General features: G+C 49.3%; 1 long non-coding RNA gene across 2 annotated transcripts; it reads right to left on the bottom strand.

Moving 5' to 3' along the window:
* Window positions 1–1,745: 1,745 nt before the first annotated feature.
* LOC129201017 (uncharacterized) lies at window positions 1,746–16,717 on the bottom strand. Of its 2 annotated transcripts, none has more exons than XR_008575208.1 (3): window positions 16,510–16,717; window positions 14,101–14,335; window positions 1,746–1,963 (listed from the first exon to the last, which is right to left on the bottom strand). It is a non-coding gene; the product is annotated as an uncharacterized LOC129201017 (long non-coding RNA). The 2 variants fall into 2 exon arrangements; XR_008575209.1 differs by lacking the exon at window positions 16,510–16,717 and adding an exon at window positions 15,772–15,917.
* Between the last annotated feature and the right edge of the window lie 3,893 nt (window positions 16,718–20,610).

The following is a 20,610-nucleotide window of genomic DNA, read 5'->3' as shown; positions in this document are numbered from 1 at the left end:
CAACGTGTGATGAACTGACCCTAACCCCCATTCCCCGTCCCCCTGTGCTGCTGAGGGGGGGCAGAGGTTGAAGCCAGGAGTGAAGTTGAGCCTGGGAAGATGGGAGGGGTGGGGGCAGGTGTTTTAAGGTTTGATTTTATTTCTCATTCCTCTACTCTGTTTCGCTTAGTAATAAGTTAGATGAATTTCCTCTCTAAGTTCAGTCCGTTTTGCTCGTGACGAAAACTAGTGAGTGATCTCTCCCTGTCCTTATCTCGACCCAGAAGCTTTTTGTTAGACTTTTTCTCTCTCCCCTGTTTGGTAAACCAGGGGAGTGATAGAGTGGCTCTGGTGGGCGCCTGGCCCCCAGCCAGGGTCCACCCACCACACTGTTGCATAGGAAAAGCGTGAAGTCCAAGAAAATAGTTTTCTAGCACTGAAGTCAGTGGGTTGTCACCAGTTTCCAGGCTGCACTCTGGAAGTTCATGCTGAGCAGAACTGGTTAGAGTTTGTCCATGAAATAGATTCCTCAGAGCAAGCAGATTGACCAAAACCATGAACAGTTTAGAGGAAAGTGAATTTGACAAGTTTTGCCAGGAGAAAAGGGGGAAAAAATGGCAGCAGATGATCAGAAGGTGACAAGGCTTTCTTATTAGCCAGAGGTGAAAGGATGATCTGATGTTCTGGGGATTACTTGTAGGTTATATTGGAAATCAGAGGAAATCTGTTTTTACCTTTAGCTCTGCTCTCCCATCCCCATGAAACCCTCGGACAGTCACTTTCTCTCCTTACCTCTGGAATGGTAAATCAGGGCTGTAGACCCCCCAGCTCCAGTGGCCCTTCAGTTCGTGGTGGCAGATCCAGAGCAGAGAAAGAAGAGGGCGAGCAGCTCACTCGCAGGAAGGGACTCCAGTGGCGGCAGGAAGACAGCCAGGCTTTGTGCGTCGGGCGTTGTGCTTCAGGCTGCTTGCCCATGTGCTGTAGATTGCAAAGGACCTGCGAGAGACAGGGAATAGCCATGAGGCAGAATTTGGGGCAGGACTAGGGGCAGGAGTTACTGCCACTTCCCAGCCTTGCAGCGGTACCCGGCACAAGGCTGCCTGTCCATTCAGTGACACTTGGGGCCAAGGTGGCCCTGGATGCTCAGGCAGGGGTGAGACAAGTGTCATGAGATGCTCCTGGTGGCAAAACCTGACACAGAACTCAGAGCAGTCGTTCCCAAGCTGTCATGCCTTACAGCTTGCTGCTGCTGCTGCTGCTGCTGCTCTAGACCTGGGAAAGGCCAAATATGCATCCAACAGCTGGTCTGTCTCACCCCTGTCATCAGCCTACCAAAAGTTACCACGTCACCTTCTGCCATGCAAAGTGGTGCTGTGGCCGCATAGCACCTTTGAAACACCTGACACCAGCCAGCCCACCATTCCTGCAGACACCTCCCAACCAAAACCGGGCAGGGGCAGCAGTCTTCCCCCCGAGTGAGTTCCTTTGGTGTGAGTCACTAGCAAGGTCTTTTGGTGCTCCTTCACAACATACCTTTCTGCAAAGGTTTTTGACGACCAGACTCCAGGCAGGCACTGCTCTCTAGAAGCACCAAATCTCTCACGGTAATTGTTTCTTCTCCAGGAGGCCACCAGACTTGAGGTCCCCCAAGATTTAGGCCTTCTTTCCCAGCCCAGGGACTGGTTTGAGTTAACTTCCTCTATTGTTTTCGTCGGTTTGTTTGGGTTTCTTTAAGGTCCAAGTCTCCCTGCAGTGCTTCTCCCACACTGCCTCCTGCTCTCACTCATTTAGTCATTCCCACTCTCGTTCCCACTCGCGATCGCCACCGTATCCAAGAAGAGGCGAAGGGAAGAGTCGTAACAATCGTTGCAGGTCAAGGTCAGATGGTTATCACCGTTCAAGGGCAAGGGCAGCCCCATCCAGAAGATACCGTTCACGCTCAAGGTCTCCAGTACTTAGAGAACAGTCTTCCACTAAATGGACTCTACCTCAAGGGGAAGAAGAAAGGCAGCATTTTAGCAGATACAGAGAAATTCCACCTGAATTCATTTATGTTCTTAATTCATCTTCATATCATCTCTATCAAAAATTTCTGAACTTGTCCATGCTCTTCAAGTTGGAAAAAAGCACACAGCATCCATTAGCTTCTCTCAGTCTTTAGCTATAGTCTCTAACATTTTCAGAGCAGAGCTATGCTGTAAAACAGTAAAACAGTCCAATGAAATGGAAGCACCGACTGCAAATGTGACATTCATGTAGCTCAGTTGGGCTAATAGTGGGATGTTCAGATAAGCTTACTGTGCTGACTGGCAGAGCAGATGAGAAACTGCCTTACTGTAACTCAAGTCTTAAAGCGATTAAAAGAAAAAAAACCCCATCTCACATCTACACCCCCTCAACTCCCAAATGTCCCCCATACAATTTGTTCTTCCATTTTCCTCGGATGGGCCTGAAGGAGAGGGAAAATAAAAACTTAATTCAATCTCAGTAACTGAGATGATTTTCTTTTAGAAAATCTTTAGAGTGATATGTGGTAAAAATAACACCAAATACTGGGGAGAACTTAAAATAGACGTCATAATACCTACTACCCAACCAATTGTTGCGCTTAATTCGAAAATCTTTGAAATTGGACCGTATGTGATTAGAAATACAGGCTTGCAACAAATGTTGTTTAACCCGGCATGGTCTCTCAAACAAGTGGAATTGTCAATGCAAAACAATGTTTCAGATATTCAACCAGCTTGTTCACCTTTCTTAAAAATTTCATATGAGGGATGGACCACCTGGCTGCAGAAACGAACTCTTACTATGTAAAGGACACGGAGAGACTTGACCGGTGTTTTGGGAACAGGATTGGGAGTTTTAAATAGCATTGATTCAGAAGTAATAATGAACAAACTGGCTGCCTCAATTAGTGATTTGGCTAAATTACAACAACCTTTACGATCCTCTTTATTGGCTTTAGGAACTAACCAGTGGCTGTTGTCAAATATATTACCAACATGGGAAAGAGTAAATGTAAGGGACCACAAATTAGTTACAGACGCACTTGGGGTGGTCCAAAATAACCTCTCTTTGGCTCTTAGTTGTATCCAGGCTCAATTATGGATGCAGTCGGTAGCCGCCTCAATTATAAGAGAAGGTGAAGGCGGCACTCTCCCCACTGAAATTAGGAAAATAGTTTGGGACAGTGCTACTGATTTTGAGAAAGAACTCCAGTCCTGGTGGAGCCTGGTAAACTTTACTTAGGATCCCGTTACAAACACGGCTACAACTTTTGTGCTCACTATATCTAATGCTACTATATACTCAATTTATCCCATTGGGGCATTAGGGTTGAACCACAACGGAACTATACTCTAGCCTTCCGAGCATAGAGTATGGGCCCGAAAGATGAATGAAAAATGGCAAACTGTTAATTTGGAATCTTGCATCGTGCGAGAACAACAAGGATTTGTCTGTGAAGGTAATGCAATTGAGGCACAAGATATTTGTCTGGATACTGAACAAAATATTTGCCATTTTGAGGTTCATCCTAACGAGAACCCTAAAACAGTTATTATATATATTGGTAAGGGCTGTGTATGTTTGAGGACTGTTTGTGATTTTTTATATGTAGATAAGGTAGTCGTAGAGATTAAAAATCATTCAAATTTTTGTGTTTGTAATTTTACTACGATTGATGGATGTGACTTTTCTTATTCGACCCCAGTCACATCTCACCAACTTTTGCAGTCTAACTACATGTTGATTCATGAATTGTTACCTATACCCATTGGAATGAATCTCGCTTTAGTGAAACAGTTATTACAACGCAAGGATTTGATTGCAATTCTGGAAAAAAAATTAAGGAAAACGGACAAAAAACCCCTAATAACTGTTCATCACAATGTGAAAGAAATACACCGAGTTTTTGAAAGAGCGCAGAGAGATGCAGAACTTAGATGGTGGGACACACTTTTTGGATGGTCACCTACTGCTACAGGCATCCTAAACAAGTTGTGTCACCCCATCGTGATTCTCTTAATATTGGTTTTGATCAGTTTGACCTTGTCAGCAATATTGTATGTCATAGCCTGGAAAATGATGAATCGGTTAACATATCTGAAAAAGCAAATTACTCGTGAAGCTTCTTTCACTCATATGATCGTCCAAGCTGTTGCAGAACAGCAAAAGAGACAAGCAATCCCAGAGTTTCCTCCAACATAGAAAATGATTAGTATAGTGAAAGTATTGAAATAATTTTCAAAACTTTCAAAGGGGGGAAATGTTACATCTATTTTGATAAAGCAATCAAAAGTTGATTCTATAAAAGTTAGGATGATTTGATTATATTTGTAAGATTTTAACTTAATGTAGCTATAGAATCAGATTGGGAAAATTAGTTTGTAACCAAGGTAATAGGTAATGAAGCTCACTGACCATGGCAAGGTACAATGCTGCTATGTTCCTTGTACAGTCCCTACCAAACTGAACAATAGGTTTGGAGATATTAATCTTATGAAGTAAGTCGTTATGGACAGGTGCACCCACAGCAAGGATACTGCGCATGCCTGCAAGAAGAGGGTCATCCAGCGGACACAGGTGCAAGACCACTGACGACCACCAGAGACCCTTGAGGACCACCGACTCAAATCACTGAGCATGCGTGACGGGGAGGAGAATATGGAAATGGATTCCAAGAAATGATTATCATAGGACTGCCCTTTCTGAGAAAAACGATGAATATGTATGTTTTGATGCTACATAACCTGTGTGTTGGTGATCACCTGGCATGCACATTGGGTGGAGCTATCCCCCGTGCATCCAGCGCTGCAATAAAGAATGCCTGCCTTTTAACACTACATTGGTGTTACGAGGTTTATTCCCGGATTTCGGTGACCATGCTAACCAGAAAGCTACTCAAGGCCTGGAAGGAAACTTCCAAAAAGGGGAAAATGTAATCGTGGCATAGAGGCCGTGAGACAGAAACAACAGAAAGATTAGCTTGGAATAATTAGTTTGTAATCAAGGTAACAGGTAATGAAGCTAACTGACCATGTACAATGGTGCAATGTACAATGCTCCTACGTTCCACGTACAGTCCCTACCCAACCGGACACTAGGCCCGGGAATATTAATCTCATGAAGTAAGTTGTTACGGACAGGTGCATCCACGGCGAGGATACTGCGCGTGCCTGCAAGAAGAGGGTCATCCAGCAAACACGGCTGCGCGACCACTGACGACCACCAGAGACCCCTTGAGGGCCACCGACTCAAATCACTGAGCATGCGTGACGGGGAGGAGACTACGTAAATGAATTCCAAGAAATGATTCTCACAGGGCTGCCTTTTTTTGAGAAAAATGGTGAATATGTATGTTTTGAGTCTATATAACCTGTGCGTTGGTAATCACCTGCGTGCACGTTGGGCGGAGCTGATTCCCCCGTGCATCCAGCGCTGCAAGAAAGCAAACCTAGGGCAACTCACGTCTGGTCCATTTCTCATACCCTCTAACAGATGGCGACCCAGATGGGGACCCTAGGACGCAAGAGGAAGGAGCACCAGCTAATTCTCTGGACAAACCCGTGACCAACGCTCATTGCTGGCATAACAAAAATAGGTGCGTTCACCTAAGAGACTTGGGCACGGGTGATTCCAGACAATACTGGGAGTACTCTTGTGTTTAAACTTGCTAAAGCTTTGGTAAGAGGAAAAGAAATTTAAGAAACGGGAACTACACCCAGCATTGAAAGGGGGACGCCCCTTGCTGAGGTTTTAGAAAATTGGAGTAAGATTTATGGGGCACAGACTTTACAAAAGACAAGACTGATTGGGTTGTGTCAGGAGGAATGGCCATTCCTAACTCGAACTCGAGGGGGAGGACCTATGGATATTTGCACCCCCCCCCCCGCAAAGGAACTTTTAAGCCCCATAAGTTAACATTTCGAAGGATCATTTTCGAAGATACTGCAAGTCCAAGTATTGATTATTGGTATATTTGGTAGGATTGGTCTTATCAAAGACGTAAGCCATCTAAACTACGGGTAAGCTCGCTTCCCTCTGCCCCTGAGGCCGAGGAAACTGACCTTCCCCAAGCAGGTCAGGATGTTTCCCATGAAACTGCATTACATCCCAAATCCCAGAGCACGACCAGGAGCTCCTCCTGATGGCCCTGCAGTGACTGCTGTGATGCGCCACAAACCTTGGAAACAAGGTGACTTGATCATGTGGCAAAGTAAAATGCCAAGATGAAGAGACGATGCAGATGGATGTGCACAAATGCTAGCTGGAATAGTCACTGATTACACACCTAACTGGAGTGACATGAAAACTTTGCTGAGAGAACTATTCCAGATGGATGAGGGAGAGAAAATTCTTCTAAAGGACTGAGAAATTGCTCAGAGAGGTCAAGGATTAAATCCCTGGCCCACTGAGGACCCCAACTGGAATTTAGCCACAACTGACGGGAAAAAGACTGATGGAAAGGGCTCCCTTTCCTCCATTCCCTAACCAATCTAATCCCAACCTTTTAGAGTGTTTTTCTTGCGGGAAGATAGGACATGCCCAGCGGGAGTGCCCACTCCGCCCAGGAAGTGCTGGACGAGGATCAAATCCACCGTATCCACCGTGCCCTCACTCACAACAGAAAAATAATAAGCTGAACTCCATGCTTGCCGAAGGACTGCGAAGATGTCGAATGCAGGAGTGAAGGTAAACGAGTACGGACAAATTACTGCAAAGCTAAACGGACTTTTTGTTGAATTTTTAGTAGACACAGGAGCAACCTTGTCCCTTTTGAATGATGCACTCCCACAAACATGGATTTCTAAAGAAAAGGTACTTATAAGAGGGGTTGTTGGACAAGAAATAAAATCTATTTCGACGCCACTTCCAATGATCATTGCAGAAAAAAGGGTATGGGGAAGATTTGTGGTACCTCCAGATTCACCTGTGTCTTTGCTAGGACGTGATCTTTTGCAGGAATTTGGTCGGCTTTTAAAATCCCAAAAGGACTTGAAGCACTTCCCCGGGAACTGTGGAGCAGCTCTGGTGATGAGATAGGATTATCGTTAGCCGCAGAACCGGTAATAATGAACACAAAAGGAGGGTCACCTCCATCAATGAAACAGTACCCGATTGCAGATGAGGCTATTCCGAGTACTCAAAAACGGATTGCAGTTTTCTTAGAAAAAGGAATACTCAAGGAACGCCAAAGTCCATCTAAGACTCCAATCTTGCCAGTAAGTAAACTTCGATTAGATAAGGATGGGGATCCGCAAGACAGATTTGTTCGAGATCTCCGCGCAGTAAATGAGCATGTAATTTCCCCACACCCTCTTGTCCCTGACCCCAGTTTCATTCTTACCCAAACACCTGTATTGTATGGGCACAATATGTTACTGGTTTGGATTTAACAGGAGCAGGTTTTAGCATAGCCATTGCTGAAGAAAGTCAATCCATTTTTGCTTTTACTTGGCAAGGGAAACAGTTGACTTGGACACACTTGCCACAAGGGTTCACTAGTTCACCAACTATTTTTTTCTCAAGTTCTCAGAAACCATCGAAGAGATTTAAAATTTCCTGGCGGTTCTGTCTTGATTCAGGATGTCGATGATCTGTTACTAGCAAGCCATAGGGCTGAAGCTTGTACGCGGGATATTGAATATCTGTGCAGCCAACTTGCAAACAAGGGTCACCGTGCATCTCTATCCAAACTGCAACTCTGTCAACAACAGGTAAAGAAGGATCTGGGGTTTATTCTTAAACCAGGGAGGGAGAGAAGTAGATCCAGAACGGGTAAGAGCTAGACAAGAAATTCCCAGACCAGTAACAAAGAAACAATTAAGGGGATTTTTAGGACAAGTGGGATTTTGTAGGCCGTGGATTCCTGGATTTAGTGAAATAGCGAAACTTCTTAATGAGGCAATGAAAAATGAGGAGGGGGAACCCATAGCTTGGGGTCCTGAACGAGAAAAAGCCTTTTGTGCATTAAAGGGAGCATTAATGCGAGCTCCAGCTTTGGGGCTTCCAGACTATTCTAAGCCCTTTAAACTTTATTGCACAGTGTGTTGGATTTGCGTGGCAAGGTTTTGGGAGCGGGGGGGGCGGTCTACAGGGGTGGCTTCTGTGAGAAGCTGCCAGAAGCTTCCCCTGTGTCTGATAGAGCCAATGCCAGCCAGCTCCAAGACGGACCCGCCGCCAGCCAAGGCCAAGCCAATCAGCGCCTCTGTGATAACATAGTTAAGAAGGAAAAAAAAACAGTTAGAAAGGGAGCTTTTGCAGCCGGAGAGAGGAGGGAGAAGACTTAAGAAACTCCCTGTCCTTATCTCGACCCAGAAGCTTTTTGTTATACTTTTTTTCCCCTGTCTGGTGAACGAGGGGAGTAATAAAGCGGCTCTGGTGGGCACCTGGCCCCCAGCCAGGGTCAACCCACCGCACCTGGCAACTCCATGTGGGACACGAAAGCTATTTGCACTACAGCGCAGTCTGCAGTAAAGAAAACTGGCCTTGCGCTTTGATTCCAACACCGCACCCTCAAACAAAACGAGGCTGTTCCCTTTGAGGAACAGGGATGGAAATCTCACCTGCCATCCCAAAGTTATGCTGTGCCATTGCTTCACTTTTGGCCCCTTTCCTCAGGCTTGGTAACTCTTTTGCAGAGCCTGCTTTTTCCTCTTTGTAACAGGCGATGTCTGGGGTTCCACAGGTTGCTTCGTTGTGGGGCACCACCTGCACCCCTGGATTTGCCTCCATAAATGCATCCTTGTACTAGGAAAGAAACGGAAAATTACCAGTCGTGCCGGTGATGACATGATACTATCCACAGGGCAACAGAGCGCGCTGCTTATAAGACGATTTTATACAGTGAATAATCCTTCCACACCTTGATTTTTTCACAGTTTCATCACGTGCTTTGAGTCGGACCAGGATATCCTTCATCGAGGTTGAAAGTTAATCCTGAATCTGCAGCTAAAAAGTTACAAATTGTTTTTCATAGTTCCATAGTTAAGAATGCTACAGATGATAGTTCTTCACAGTTCAGGATGTCACAGAGAGTTTTGTAAATAGCGGCTAGGGACTCCTGAGGATGGCCATTGTCCAGTGCTACCATTATGTCAGTTCCTATTTACCCAGACAAGGTGTCAAGGAAGACGTGCTTGTCAAGAGGTAGAAGCATAACCCATACATCGTTAGTCTGATCAACAGACCCTGAAGAACCATTGGGGAGTGCCAGAAGTATTGAGAAACTAGGGGAAAGGTAATTTGGGCCAGGGTCTCCGCAACCACCGACCCACGAGCCCCCTACCCAAATTATGCCACCTATCCAAAGATAAAGGCCGAGAAAAGAACCGAGCATGCCTTCTAGTTTGCATACTACCAAAAGAAATATGAACCAATCATTGTAACTGGGAGTCTCCTAATTTGGAAGGTTTGTGTATAAATATGACAGGGAACGGGCATTAGGTGTGCTTGATTTGTGGAAATCCACCCAGCACCCAGGCCTGAATAAAAAGCAATATGTCTCCTATGTGTGTGAGAATTGGCTTAGTGTACACCGCGTAACGAATCCGCTGTTTAGACAACAAGCGGATGTCTGGGAAGCCGAAATCTGCCATTAGGACAAGGGCTACTCGTCCAGAGTAGCTGTTGGGCTGTACGCTGTTGGGGCGGTGCGGAACACGCGGACACCCCACATTCCTTCCTGGGAGACGCCAGAGAGTCCTTAGCAGCCAACAGCCAGAATGCAACATGGCGCCGCCACCACTGCGGCTCCCACCACGCGGCCCCCGGGACCCCCCGGCACCCCGACTCCTGCAGACTTTTGCCCTTCCCCAAACCTTCTACCTCCAAGGTACAGACCCACCCTGACCCCTACACCCCAGGGACGCTCTTGGGGGCAAGAGCGGAGGTGACCATCGGCCATCGCTCCTGTCTCTCTTCCAGGCGCAGCCAACCTGTGCCCACTGCCCCGCCAGCAGCAGCCCTTCCCCGCAGCCTGGCCACCCTCACTGCACGTGGCACCCCAGGGCCCCCAGGCACTACCACCACCAGGTACGGCACCCCTGGCTGCTCTGCCACCCCGCCGCCTTCGCCATCCCCGGCCCCCGCGCACGCCCAGCATCCCCATCAGCCCTGTCCCCAGGGCACTTTTGGCACAGGGCTTCAGCAAGCCCAGGCAAGCGTCCCTGCTCTCGCCTGGCTGATGCGGGCCCAGGAAATCCAAGTCCCAGAGAATTTCCCCAATGCTTGGGGCCATCTCTCCCGCTTCACCTCCTAGAAGCCAGTCTCCTCCCTGCTTTGCAACCCTGTCCCACCAGCACAGCAGCTCACCCCGCGCGGAGCACCCCGGACACAAGCTCCCCACGTGCCCAGCACAGAGCTGGGGGATGTGGGCCATCGGGGCCAGCTCGGTGGCTGTCCTTGGAGGGCCCCAACCCCCTGGCCCAGCACGGCTCCCTCTCACCCACACAGGTCTGCAGAGGGCTCCATGCGGCTGCTTCTTCGACCCCCAGGTCTTCCACATCGAGTGGACGGTCACCAACCTGCCTGCCCCGGCCAGCTCCACGCTCAGCCATGGCACCGCTTCTCTGCCGGCTGCTGCCCTGTGGGGGGGCCCCAGGGGCTGCAGGACCCTCCCAGCCTGGGCAGCCCCTCTGACCCCGCAGGGACAGCCGACACACCTCACACCCCAAAACTATCAGGGGAGAGCAGAGGCCCCAGCCCCCCCAGCCCTGCCGACGTCCATCCCTGGCTACCGGCACATCCAGGGGCAGCCTGCCCACATCAACAGCTCTGGCACGGCCACCCCTGCGCGGGCACACCCGGGCACCAACATCCCCCCGGGCCGTGACACCCCCCGCAGCCCCACTGCTGGCCCCCACCACCAAGCCCCTGGGGACCCGGATGGAGACTTGGAAGTCTCTGAGGAGGAGCTTCTCCAAGAGGCCCTCAGGCTCTTTGGTGTCTCCTTGGATGCGGTGGGGACCAGTCAGGATGTTCCTGGCAGCAGCCCCATGCCTGGGGACTCCTGTGGCACCCGTGCAGAGGGAAGAGTGGTGGCCCCAGCCCCCCTGGTGTTGCCGACGTCCAACCCTGGCTGCCAGCACATCGAGGGGCAGCCTGCCCAGACCAACACCTGCGGCACGGCACCTCCTGTGGGGGCACACCCGGACACCAACATCCCCCCGGGCAGCCATGACTCCCCCAGCCAGGCCCTGGAGGACCTGGCAGGAGACCTTGACGTGTCCGATGAGGAGCTTCTCAAAGAGGCCCTAAGCCTCTTGGGTTGCACCCTGGATGGGGTGGAGGCCACCCAGGAGGATGCCGGCAGTCACCTGATGCATGGGGACCCTGGTGGCTTGGGCAGAGAGGGGAGCACGGTGGCCCTTGCCTCCCCTGTGTTACCAACATCCAGCGCCGCCTACCAGCACGTCGAGGAGCAGCCTGCCCAGCTCACTATCGACGGCATGGCCACCACTGCGGAGGCACATGGGGGAAGAAACATCCCACTGGGCAGCTACGACCCCTCCTGCCCTTCTGCTGCACCCAACAACCAAGCCCTTGGGGACCTGGCAGGCGACCTCACTGTGTCCGAGGAGGTGCCACTCGAAGAGGCCCTAAGGCTCTTTGGTTGCTCCCTGGACACGGTGGGGGTCAGCCAGGATGGTTTCGGCAGCAGCCCTGGGCCTGGGGAGCTTGGTGGCACCGGCACAGCCACCCCCCACTGCCACTTTGCCTCGCTCTCCCTGCCCGAGGAGCTGCTCACCCCCGACTACAGCGTCCCTGAGATCACCGACACCATCCTGAGCATGGAAGAGTTCTACACCATGGGGATGGAGCCCCAGGAGCCGTGGGGGGCTGCGGGGATGGCCCTGCCACCGTCCCAGGCTGCCGTCTGCGAGAAGCGGGGCAAGAAGCGGGGGCAGAGCGCCTTGCCAAAGCCGGCCAGCAAGCGCAGGGCTCTGGCAGGCAGCACGGGGGTGGCAGGGGGGGAAGTAGAGCCTGAGTAGGGATGAGGTGGAGGTGGGGGGAGTGGGGGATGGGGGAGGAGGGGTGGTGTATTTGGGGGGGGGGGGAGGGGGGTTAGAGTAGCTTTGATGGGACCTTTTCTCTTGTGTTTTGTCAATTAAAAGCTGTTTCTCCAGAACGGCTCCGTGCCTGTGTGGGAGGGGGAGGGAGCACAGGGGGTCCAGGGAAAACGGCACCCAAGGCAGTAGCTCCATGCCTGGGGAATCCGGTGGCACTAGCGCAGAGGGCACAGCGGTGGCCCCAGCCCCCCTGCTGTTGCCGGCGTCCATCCCCGGCTACCAGCACGTCCATGGGCAGCCTGCACAGGCTAATATCTCCACGGCTGGGTGGAGGCTTTCCCAACTCGAAAGAACCACTCAATAGCGGTGCTTAAAGCTCTGTTGAAAAAGAGAATACCTACGTACGGAGTTCCTGAAATAATTGACTCGGACAGAGGAGCACATTTCTCTGCCGCAATTTTAGTGCAAATTTAGCATTCATGAAACATCAAGATGCAATTGCACACACCTTATCACCCACAATCATCAGGGCAAGTAGAAAGGATGACTAGGACCATCAAAGCCAAATTAGCTAAAAACCTGTAAACAAACTGGCTTGAAGTGGCCAGAAGCGCTAAATTTACTACTTTGGGACATTAGAAACACACCGAGGCAACCAGTGAGTGCATCTCCAGCAGAAGTTTTATTTGGGAGAGTTTTAGCGGTACCTGGAACTTATATTCCAGTGAAAACGAGCCTTCTGGATGGAGATGAACAGGGAACTCAGTATTCGTTGTGCCTGCAAATTTATTTTTTTTTTTAATGCAATTGCAAAATCATGCTTCTTGGTATCAAGGGATCGTATGTATAACAGTGATTTTTCAATGTTCTATAACCTGTCTTTCTAGTATAATAGCAAAATTGCAAGGAGCTTGGAGGCATAAATAATTGCAGGGATGCAAAAAAAAACCAAAAGGAGGGAACTGTAGAAAATATAGAAGCTTAGCTCTAAGAAAACTTATGCTAACCAGAAAGCTACTCAAGGCCTGGAAGGAAACTTCCAAAAAGGGGAAAATGTAATGGTGGCATAGAGGCCGTGAGACAGAAACTACAGAATGATTAGCTTGGAATAATTAGTTTGTAATCAAGGTAACAGGTAATGAAGCTAACTGACCATGGCAATGTACAATGCTCCTACGTTCCACGTACAGTCCCTACCCAACCGGACACTAGGCCCGGGAATATTAATCTTATGAAGTAAGCTGTTACGGACAGGTGCATCCACGGCGAGGATACTGCGCATGCCTGCAAGAAGAGGGTCATCCAGCAAACACGGCTGCGCGACCACTGACGACCACCAGAGACCCCTTGAGGGCCACCGACTCAAATCACTGAGCATGCGTGACGGGGAGGAGACTACGTAAATGAATTCCAAGAAATGATTCTCATAGGGCTGCCTTTTTTTGAGAAAAATGGTGAATATGTATGTTTTGAGTCTATATAAGCTGTGCGTTGGTAATCACCTGCATGCACGTTGGGCGGAGCTGATTCCCCCGTGCATCCAGCGCTGCAAGAAAGCAAACCTAGGGCAACTCACGTCTGGTACATTTCTTTTACAGATGGAATCGCTCCCATGATCAAAGAGCTGCAGGAACAGGGGGTAATTATTCAAACTCACTCCCCTGATAACTCTCCAGTGCGGCCAGTTTGCAAACCAAACGGGAAGTGGCGGCTAACCATCGATTATTGGCCCTTAAACGCAGGCACTGGTCCCCTGACAGCGGCCGTGCCTAATACAGCCCAACTGATTGTCACCAGACAGGAACAATCCCACAACAGTTTAGCCCCCACTGATGTAACAGAGATGTTTTTCATGGTTCCTCCACAGGAAGGCGACCGAGATAGATTTGCATTCACACGGGAAGGTATACAATAGACCTTTACTCCTTTGCCACAAGGATATGGGCATTCGCCTACCTTGGCACATCACGCCCTGGCCCCAGCACTATCAGAAATCATCCCCGAGGGGAGAGGTAAAACGTACCAAGACATTGATGATATCTTGGGGCGGGGGTGTGTGTCCGATGGCCCTGCAGTGGGACAAACCCAAAAGAAAAGAATTACTCACCTGGAAAGTTGAGAACTTCAGGTTCCGGCAGAAAAGGTACAACTCCCCTCCGCTGAGGTGAAGTTCTCAGGCAGATGGTGGAAAGGAGGAGCCGTGTGTATTCCAACAAAACCTTGCATGAAGAAATCATGAGAATGTGTGACGGCAGGAAGAGAGCAAGTTGCGGCCCTCTTCCTGCAAAGTGCAGTGCACGAGATCCCTTAACTCCAGTGGGGTCCTGAGTAGGTTCACTCATCTGTCTCAAAGCAAAACGAGGATTCTGAATTAATTTGGTTCAATATTAAAAACCACTGTTAATGCATCTTCAAGTATCATTCACCATATTTCAAATAGCCTGCAGGAAAATGGAAAGGCTAAGCTGATAATTTTGGCATCGGAAAGGTCATGCTCATAAGCATGACTTTTGTGATGTGGCAGATGCCACCGAACCACTGGTGGTCTTTTCCCTCATCTTAGGGCTTCTCAAGGCTTCCAGGTCAAACACTACTACCAAGTAATGCCATGCCAAAAAATATCAAACAGGAGCAATAGTGATGTTTCTTATCCTGTGCAACCTGCTCTAGGTGATCCTGCTCTCCCAGGGCAGGCTGGACCAATGATCTCCAGAGATCCCTTTTAACCCCTACCGTTCTGTGACTCTGTGATTCCTCTGCTTTGAATTGTTCCATTCTTTTTGAATGGTTCCATTCCAGTGGTAGGACTTTCATGTGAGGCTTTACAAACCATGTTATTGGTTGCTTTATTTATGGGTTTTACGGTCTTGTTTTCCTAATTTCTGTATTTTTTCTAATTTTCATATACACAACTAATCAATTTGTACTGAGTTACAAATGCAGAAGCTGGAGCGTACATCCTCCTCCCAAACTTGGGTTCACAGTATGATGTTTACCATGTGTGCGCGCTTCTCTCTTTCCCTCTCTCTCTACATTAGGGAGACAGGAATGTATATAGGCACACACTCTCCTAAACAAGATATTTTTTTTCCTACAGAAATGGAGTTACATTTAATTGGATTGGCTTTGCCTGCCCTTTAGCTTAGCACAGTTGGAAGAAGAATTTGAGAAGAAATTCAACCTCCTCCCTCAATACAGCCCTGTTCCTTTTGACAGGAAAAATTCAGCTGTGCCAAGGAGAAAGAGAAAGGCTGGAGGCGCCTCATCTGAACAACCAAAATCCAAGAAAGGTGCATTACCATGTGCAAAACATGCTTGAGCGACAACAATGCTACGGCCACCTCAGGAATTTCTACTTTCTTACTTTACTGCTGCATATGAAAAGCGTGAATTCCAAGAAAATAGCTTTCTAGCACTGAAGTCAGTGGGTTGTCACCGGTTTCCAGGCTGCACTCTTGACTCCCAAGTTTCATGCTGAGCAGGACTGGTTAGAGTTTGTCCATGAAATAGATTCCTCAGAGCAAGCAGATTGACCAAAACCATGAACAGGTTAGAGGAAAGTGAATTTGACAAGTTTTGCCAGGAGAAAAGGGGGAAAAAATGGCAGCAGATGATCAGAAGGTGACAAGGCTTTCTTATTAGCCAGAGGTGAAAGGATGATCTTGTGTTCTGTGGATTACTTGTAGGTTATATTGGAAATCAGAGGAAATCTGTTTTTACCTTTAGCTCTGCTCTCCCATCCCCATGAAACCCTCGGACGGTCACTTTCTCTCCTTACCTCTGGAATGGTAAATCAGGGCTGTAGACCCCCCAGCTCCAGTGGCCCTTCAGTTCGTGGTGGCAGATCCAGAGCAGAGAAAGAAGAGGGCGAGCAGCTCACTCGCAGGAAGGGACTCCAGTGGCGGCAGGAAGACAGCCAGGCTTTGTGCGTCGGACGTTGTGCTTCAGGCTGCTTGCCCATGTGCTGTAGATTGCAAAGGACCTGCGAGAGACAGGGAATAGCCATGAGGCTGAATTTGGGGCAGGACTAGGGGCAGGAGTTACTGCCACTTCCCAGCCTTGCAGCGGTACCCGGCACAAGGCTGCCTGTCCATCCAGTGACACTTGGGGCCAAGGTGGCCCTGGATGCTGAGGCAGGGGTGAGACAAGTGTCATGAGATGCTCCTGGTGGCAAAACCTGACGCAGAACTCAGAGCAGTCGTTCCCAAGCTGTCATGCCTTACAGCTTGCTGCTGCTGCTGCTGCTGCTGCTCTAGACCTGGGAAAGGCCAAATATGCATCCAACAGCTGGTCTGTCTCACCCCTGTCATCAGTCTACCAAAAGTTACCACGTCACCTTCTGCCATGCAAAGTGGTGCTGTGGCCGCATAGCACCTTTGAAACACCTGACACCAGCCAGCCCACCATTCCTGCAGACACCTCCCAACCAAAACCGGGCAGGGGCAGCAGTCTTCCCCCCCGAGTTCCTTTGGTGTGAGTCACTAGCAAGGTCTTTTGGTGCTCCTTCACAACATACCTTTCTGCAAAGGTTTTTGACGACCAGACTCCAGGCAGGCACTGCTCTCTAGAAGCACCAAATCTCTCACGGTACTTGTTTCTTCTCCAGGAGGCCACCAGACTTGAGGTCCCCCAAGATTTAGGCCTTCTTTCCCAGCCCAGTGACTGGTTTGAATTAACTTCCTCTATTGTTTTCCTCGGTTTGTTTGGGTTTCTTTAAGGTCCAAGTCTCCCTGCAGTGCTTCTCCCACACTGCCTCCTGCTCTCACTCATTTAGTCGTTCCCACTCTCGTTCCCACTCGCGATCGCCACCGTATCCAAGAAGAGGCGAAGGGAAGAGTCGTAACAATCGTTGCAGGTGAAGGTCAGATGGTTATCACCGTTCAAGGGCAAGGGCAGCCCCATCCAGAAGATACCGTTCACGCTCAAGGTCTCCAGTACTTAGAGAACAGTCTTCCACTAAATGGACTCTACCTCAAGGGGAAGAAGAAAGGCAGCATTTTAGCAGATACAGAGAAATTCCACCTGAATTCATTTATGTTCTTAATTCATCTTCATATCACCTCTATCAAAAATTTCTGAACTTGTCCATGCTCTTTAAGTTGGAAAAAAGCACACAGCATCCATTAGCTTCTCTCAGTCTTTAGCTATAGTCTCTAACATTTTCAGAGCAGAGCTATGCTGTAAAACAGTAAAACAGTCCAATGAAATGGAAGCACCGACTGCAAATGTGACGTTCATGTAGCTCAGTTGGGCTAATAGTGGGATGTTCAGATAAGCTTACTGTGCTGACTGGCAGAGCAGATGAGAAACTGCCTTACTGTAACTCAAGTCTTAAAGCGATTCAAAGAAAAAAACCCCACAACAATTTAAAAGATTTAAAAGACCTTACTTGCTGCCCTGATATTGCTCATTTATATCAGTTACCAGTATTTGCTTAAAGCTTGCGGCTGGAGAAAAACGTTCTCGCTAACCCTGATTTTAAGGCTGCAGTGTAATATGATACAATGAAGGTGTTAAAAAAAGCTCATTCTGCTAATTTTCTGCACCCTCTGTTCTTTCTCCAACATATGTGCTAAGGCTGTACAGACTGATGTGCGTCTGGGAGAGCTGAGGGAGGATCAGCAGCAGGCAGTTAGCCCTAAATGCATTGGAACAATACAGGCTCTCTCACTATTGCCACGCACAAACTACTTGAAATCTCACACCTACACCCCCTCAACTCCCAAATGTCCCCTATACAATTTGTTCCTCCATTTTCCTCGGATGGGCCTGAAGGAGAGGGAAAATAAAAAGTTAATTCAGTCTCAGTAACTGAGATGATTTTCTTTTACTTGAGCATGCAAAATCATTTGGAAGGCAGTAAAAAGGTCTTCCAAATCTTTCTTCTCATGCCACAGGCTTGTTTTGCACGGAACTGCATAAGCAGCGGTGGTTCCCATGGCTGTCTCCTCCTGGAGATAACAGGAATGGAAACCAAAGCTCTCACCCTGCCTGAGCAACAGTGATATGCAAAAGAAGAGCTGTAACACGGTCCTCAAACTGCCACGTTCCTGCAGCACTGACTTGGGAGATCCTCTCAGCTCTGCATCACCCGGAAGCTACGCTGACGCTGCTACAGAGGGGCGTCCTTCCCAGCACCAAGCAGTTGCCCTTGGGAAAGACATGCTTGCTTCTTCTCTCCCTCTCCAAGCCCCCAAGCTGAATTCCCAGTGCTAGTGTTTTTTGAAAACAAATGGCAACCAAGCAGCCACCTGGAGCAAAACCAGATGGAAGAGGCTTGCTTTGAAGCCGACATCAGGAGCTTCCCTATCTCGCAGCTCAGTCCACGGGCCACGTGCTCAGTAGGGACGTACCCTCCAGATGACTGGGTTCTCTGTGGGTCACTTGGAGATTTCTCAAATCAACAAGGAATTCTTTCCTTGCCAATTACCAATCTCTCTTACACCAAGGTATGTGTGAGCAGAACAGCAGGGACGGAACGCTTTGTCCTAAGTTTCTGAAATTCTTGCTGCACAGGGTAGAAACTCCTGATGTGGCTCAGGCCAAGCTGGGTTGAGCACTGGAAACCCCCGAGCTTGGGCAGCACCGTGTCTACTAGGAAGCAGGTGAAGTTATGCAGAGGAGAACCCCACAACTATGCTGAGGTGGCTTCTTGGTACCAAGGCACTCGGGTGACTTTTTTACTCCCCGGCAATGTAAACACAGCCTCTGATTTTTCAAAAAGGAAAGATCAATCTGTAATACAACTCCTTGGACAGTAATAATATTCGTCAATTAAACACACAGCTCGCCAATGGATCGTTTCTCTGTATACCTTTGCTTTTTCTGCAGTAACCAAGAGTACAGAGGGCTGAGGTTATGGCTCTAAAAAAGTGGCTTCCATTTTGTGAGCTCCATGGAAACTTGCAATTCTCAGTTTTGCAAAAGCTAAAATTAAAAAAAAAGCCTAGAAAACCAAGAAATAACCCATTTCAATAAGAGGCCATTGGTTTTCACTGTTCCCAGAAGGAGATTCTGCTGAGACGATCATAGCGGAGTTCCTATGAACACCGTTTATTTGGGCCACTCCAAACCAGGTGCTGAACTGCTGGACGAAGTCCAGTGCACGTGATCCACGTGGCGGAAGCTTGTAGAGAGTGCACCATCGTCATATGGAAACTCATTAGCAGTTATGGACTGGGAAGAGAAAGAGGGGACAAGAGTGGATAAAATGGCTAGCCAAGTCCGGCAGTACAAAGAAAGCCTCTCTTCCTGCCTTGTCTCGGCCGTGGAGAAACTGTCCCGGGAGTTCCAGCCATTTAGAGAGGATATGTCCTACTCCCCACCTGTACGGAACAGTAGCTCAGCTATTAGGAGTAAGCGTGCCTCTGCTCAAGAGAGAGGATATAGAGGGTACACACCACAAGATACCCTGTGGTTTTACCTGCGTGACCACGGACAGGACATGAGGACGCCGGATGGAAAACCCTACAGGCATGAATACGTGAGCTGCAAGGCAAAAGCATCACAAAGATGGATTCTTCCAGGAAAAATGCCTCTTCAGTTGCCAGTGGGCAGTTCCCCAGAGCGAGTGGAGGGCTGATCTTACTTAAGATCCTCTTGAAGGGACTTCTAAGTCATTTTAACAAGAAGTGAGGAACAGCTATGATGGGCAGGATTAGAGGGGCCCTGCCTCCAGCCGCAAGGAGAAAAGGGACCACCGGGTTTACCGGACTGTGTGGATCCGGACACATCAGACCCACAAGAGTAGAAGGCTCCTGTGGACACGGGTGCACAGTGTACCCTAATGCCATCAGGCTATGAAAGGGCAGAACCCGTCCGTATTTCTGGAGTGACAGGGGGATCCCCACAGGTAACTGCACTGGAGGCCGAAGGGAGTCTAACTGGGAAGGAGTGAAAAAGCTCACGGGGAGGAGGGGGGTCAGAGTAGCTTTGATGGGACCTTTTCTCTTGTGTTTTACCAATTAAAAGCTGTTTCTCTGGAACTGCTCCGTGCCTGTGTGGGAGGGGGAGGGAGCACAGTGGGTCCAGGGAAACGGCACCCAAGAGGTGCAAAAGCCCCGCTGAGCCCCAGATCAGGGCCGGCGAGTCTCAAAGGGCACCGAGCCACCCCCAGGGTCGAGTCACCGCCGGTGGGGCAGGCAATGGTGGGGGGGAAGCTCCCCCATCTCCTTCCCCAGGGGAAGCAGCCCTTTGGCGGGGGAGCCAGGACAGGATGCGTCCCTGCAGGACACACCTTGCGGGCTGGCGGGCACATGGACGGACACACAAGATGACAAGGGCTGCAACGCCTTTGTCTTGAACACCACCAGCATCCCTTCCAGCGGGGACAGGGCTCGCTGCAAGGCCCTTCAAAGCCTCAAGACAATCACGCCCTTCCTCGGCTCCCAACCGACATTCCCAGGGCACTCTGCTATGTACCTCCCTGAAGGGCTTAACCTTTGCGCTCTTGAACTCCAGGGTAGCAACACTGCCGGCCTATTTTCTCATGACACTGACCCTTTTAAACTCAACCATTTCAGGATCACTCTGGCCAAGGCCATCCCGTCACCAACGAGCCCTTCCCCATTCACAACTAGCAAGTCTAGGAAGGCTCCATCTTTCCGAGTAGGCTCCC

The sequence above is a fragment of the Grus americana genome, unplaced genomic scaffold (assembly GCF_028858705.1).
Source record: "Grus americana isolate bGruAme1 unplaced genomic scaffold, bGruAme1.mat scaffold_76, whole genome shotgun sequence".
Lineage (NCBI taxonomy): Eukaryota > Metazoa > Chordata > Aves > Gruiformes > Gruidae > Grus > Grus americana.
This window is presented reverse-complemented; position numbering and strand designations above follow the sequence as displayed.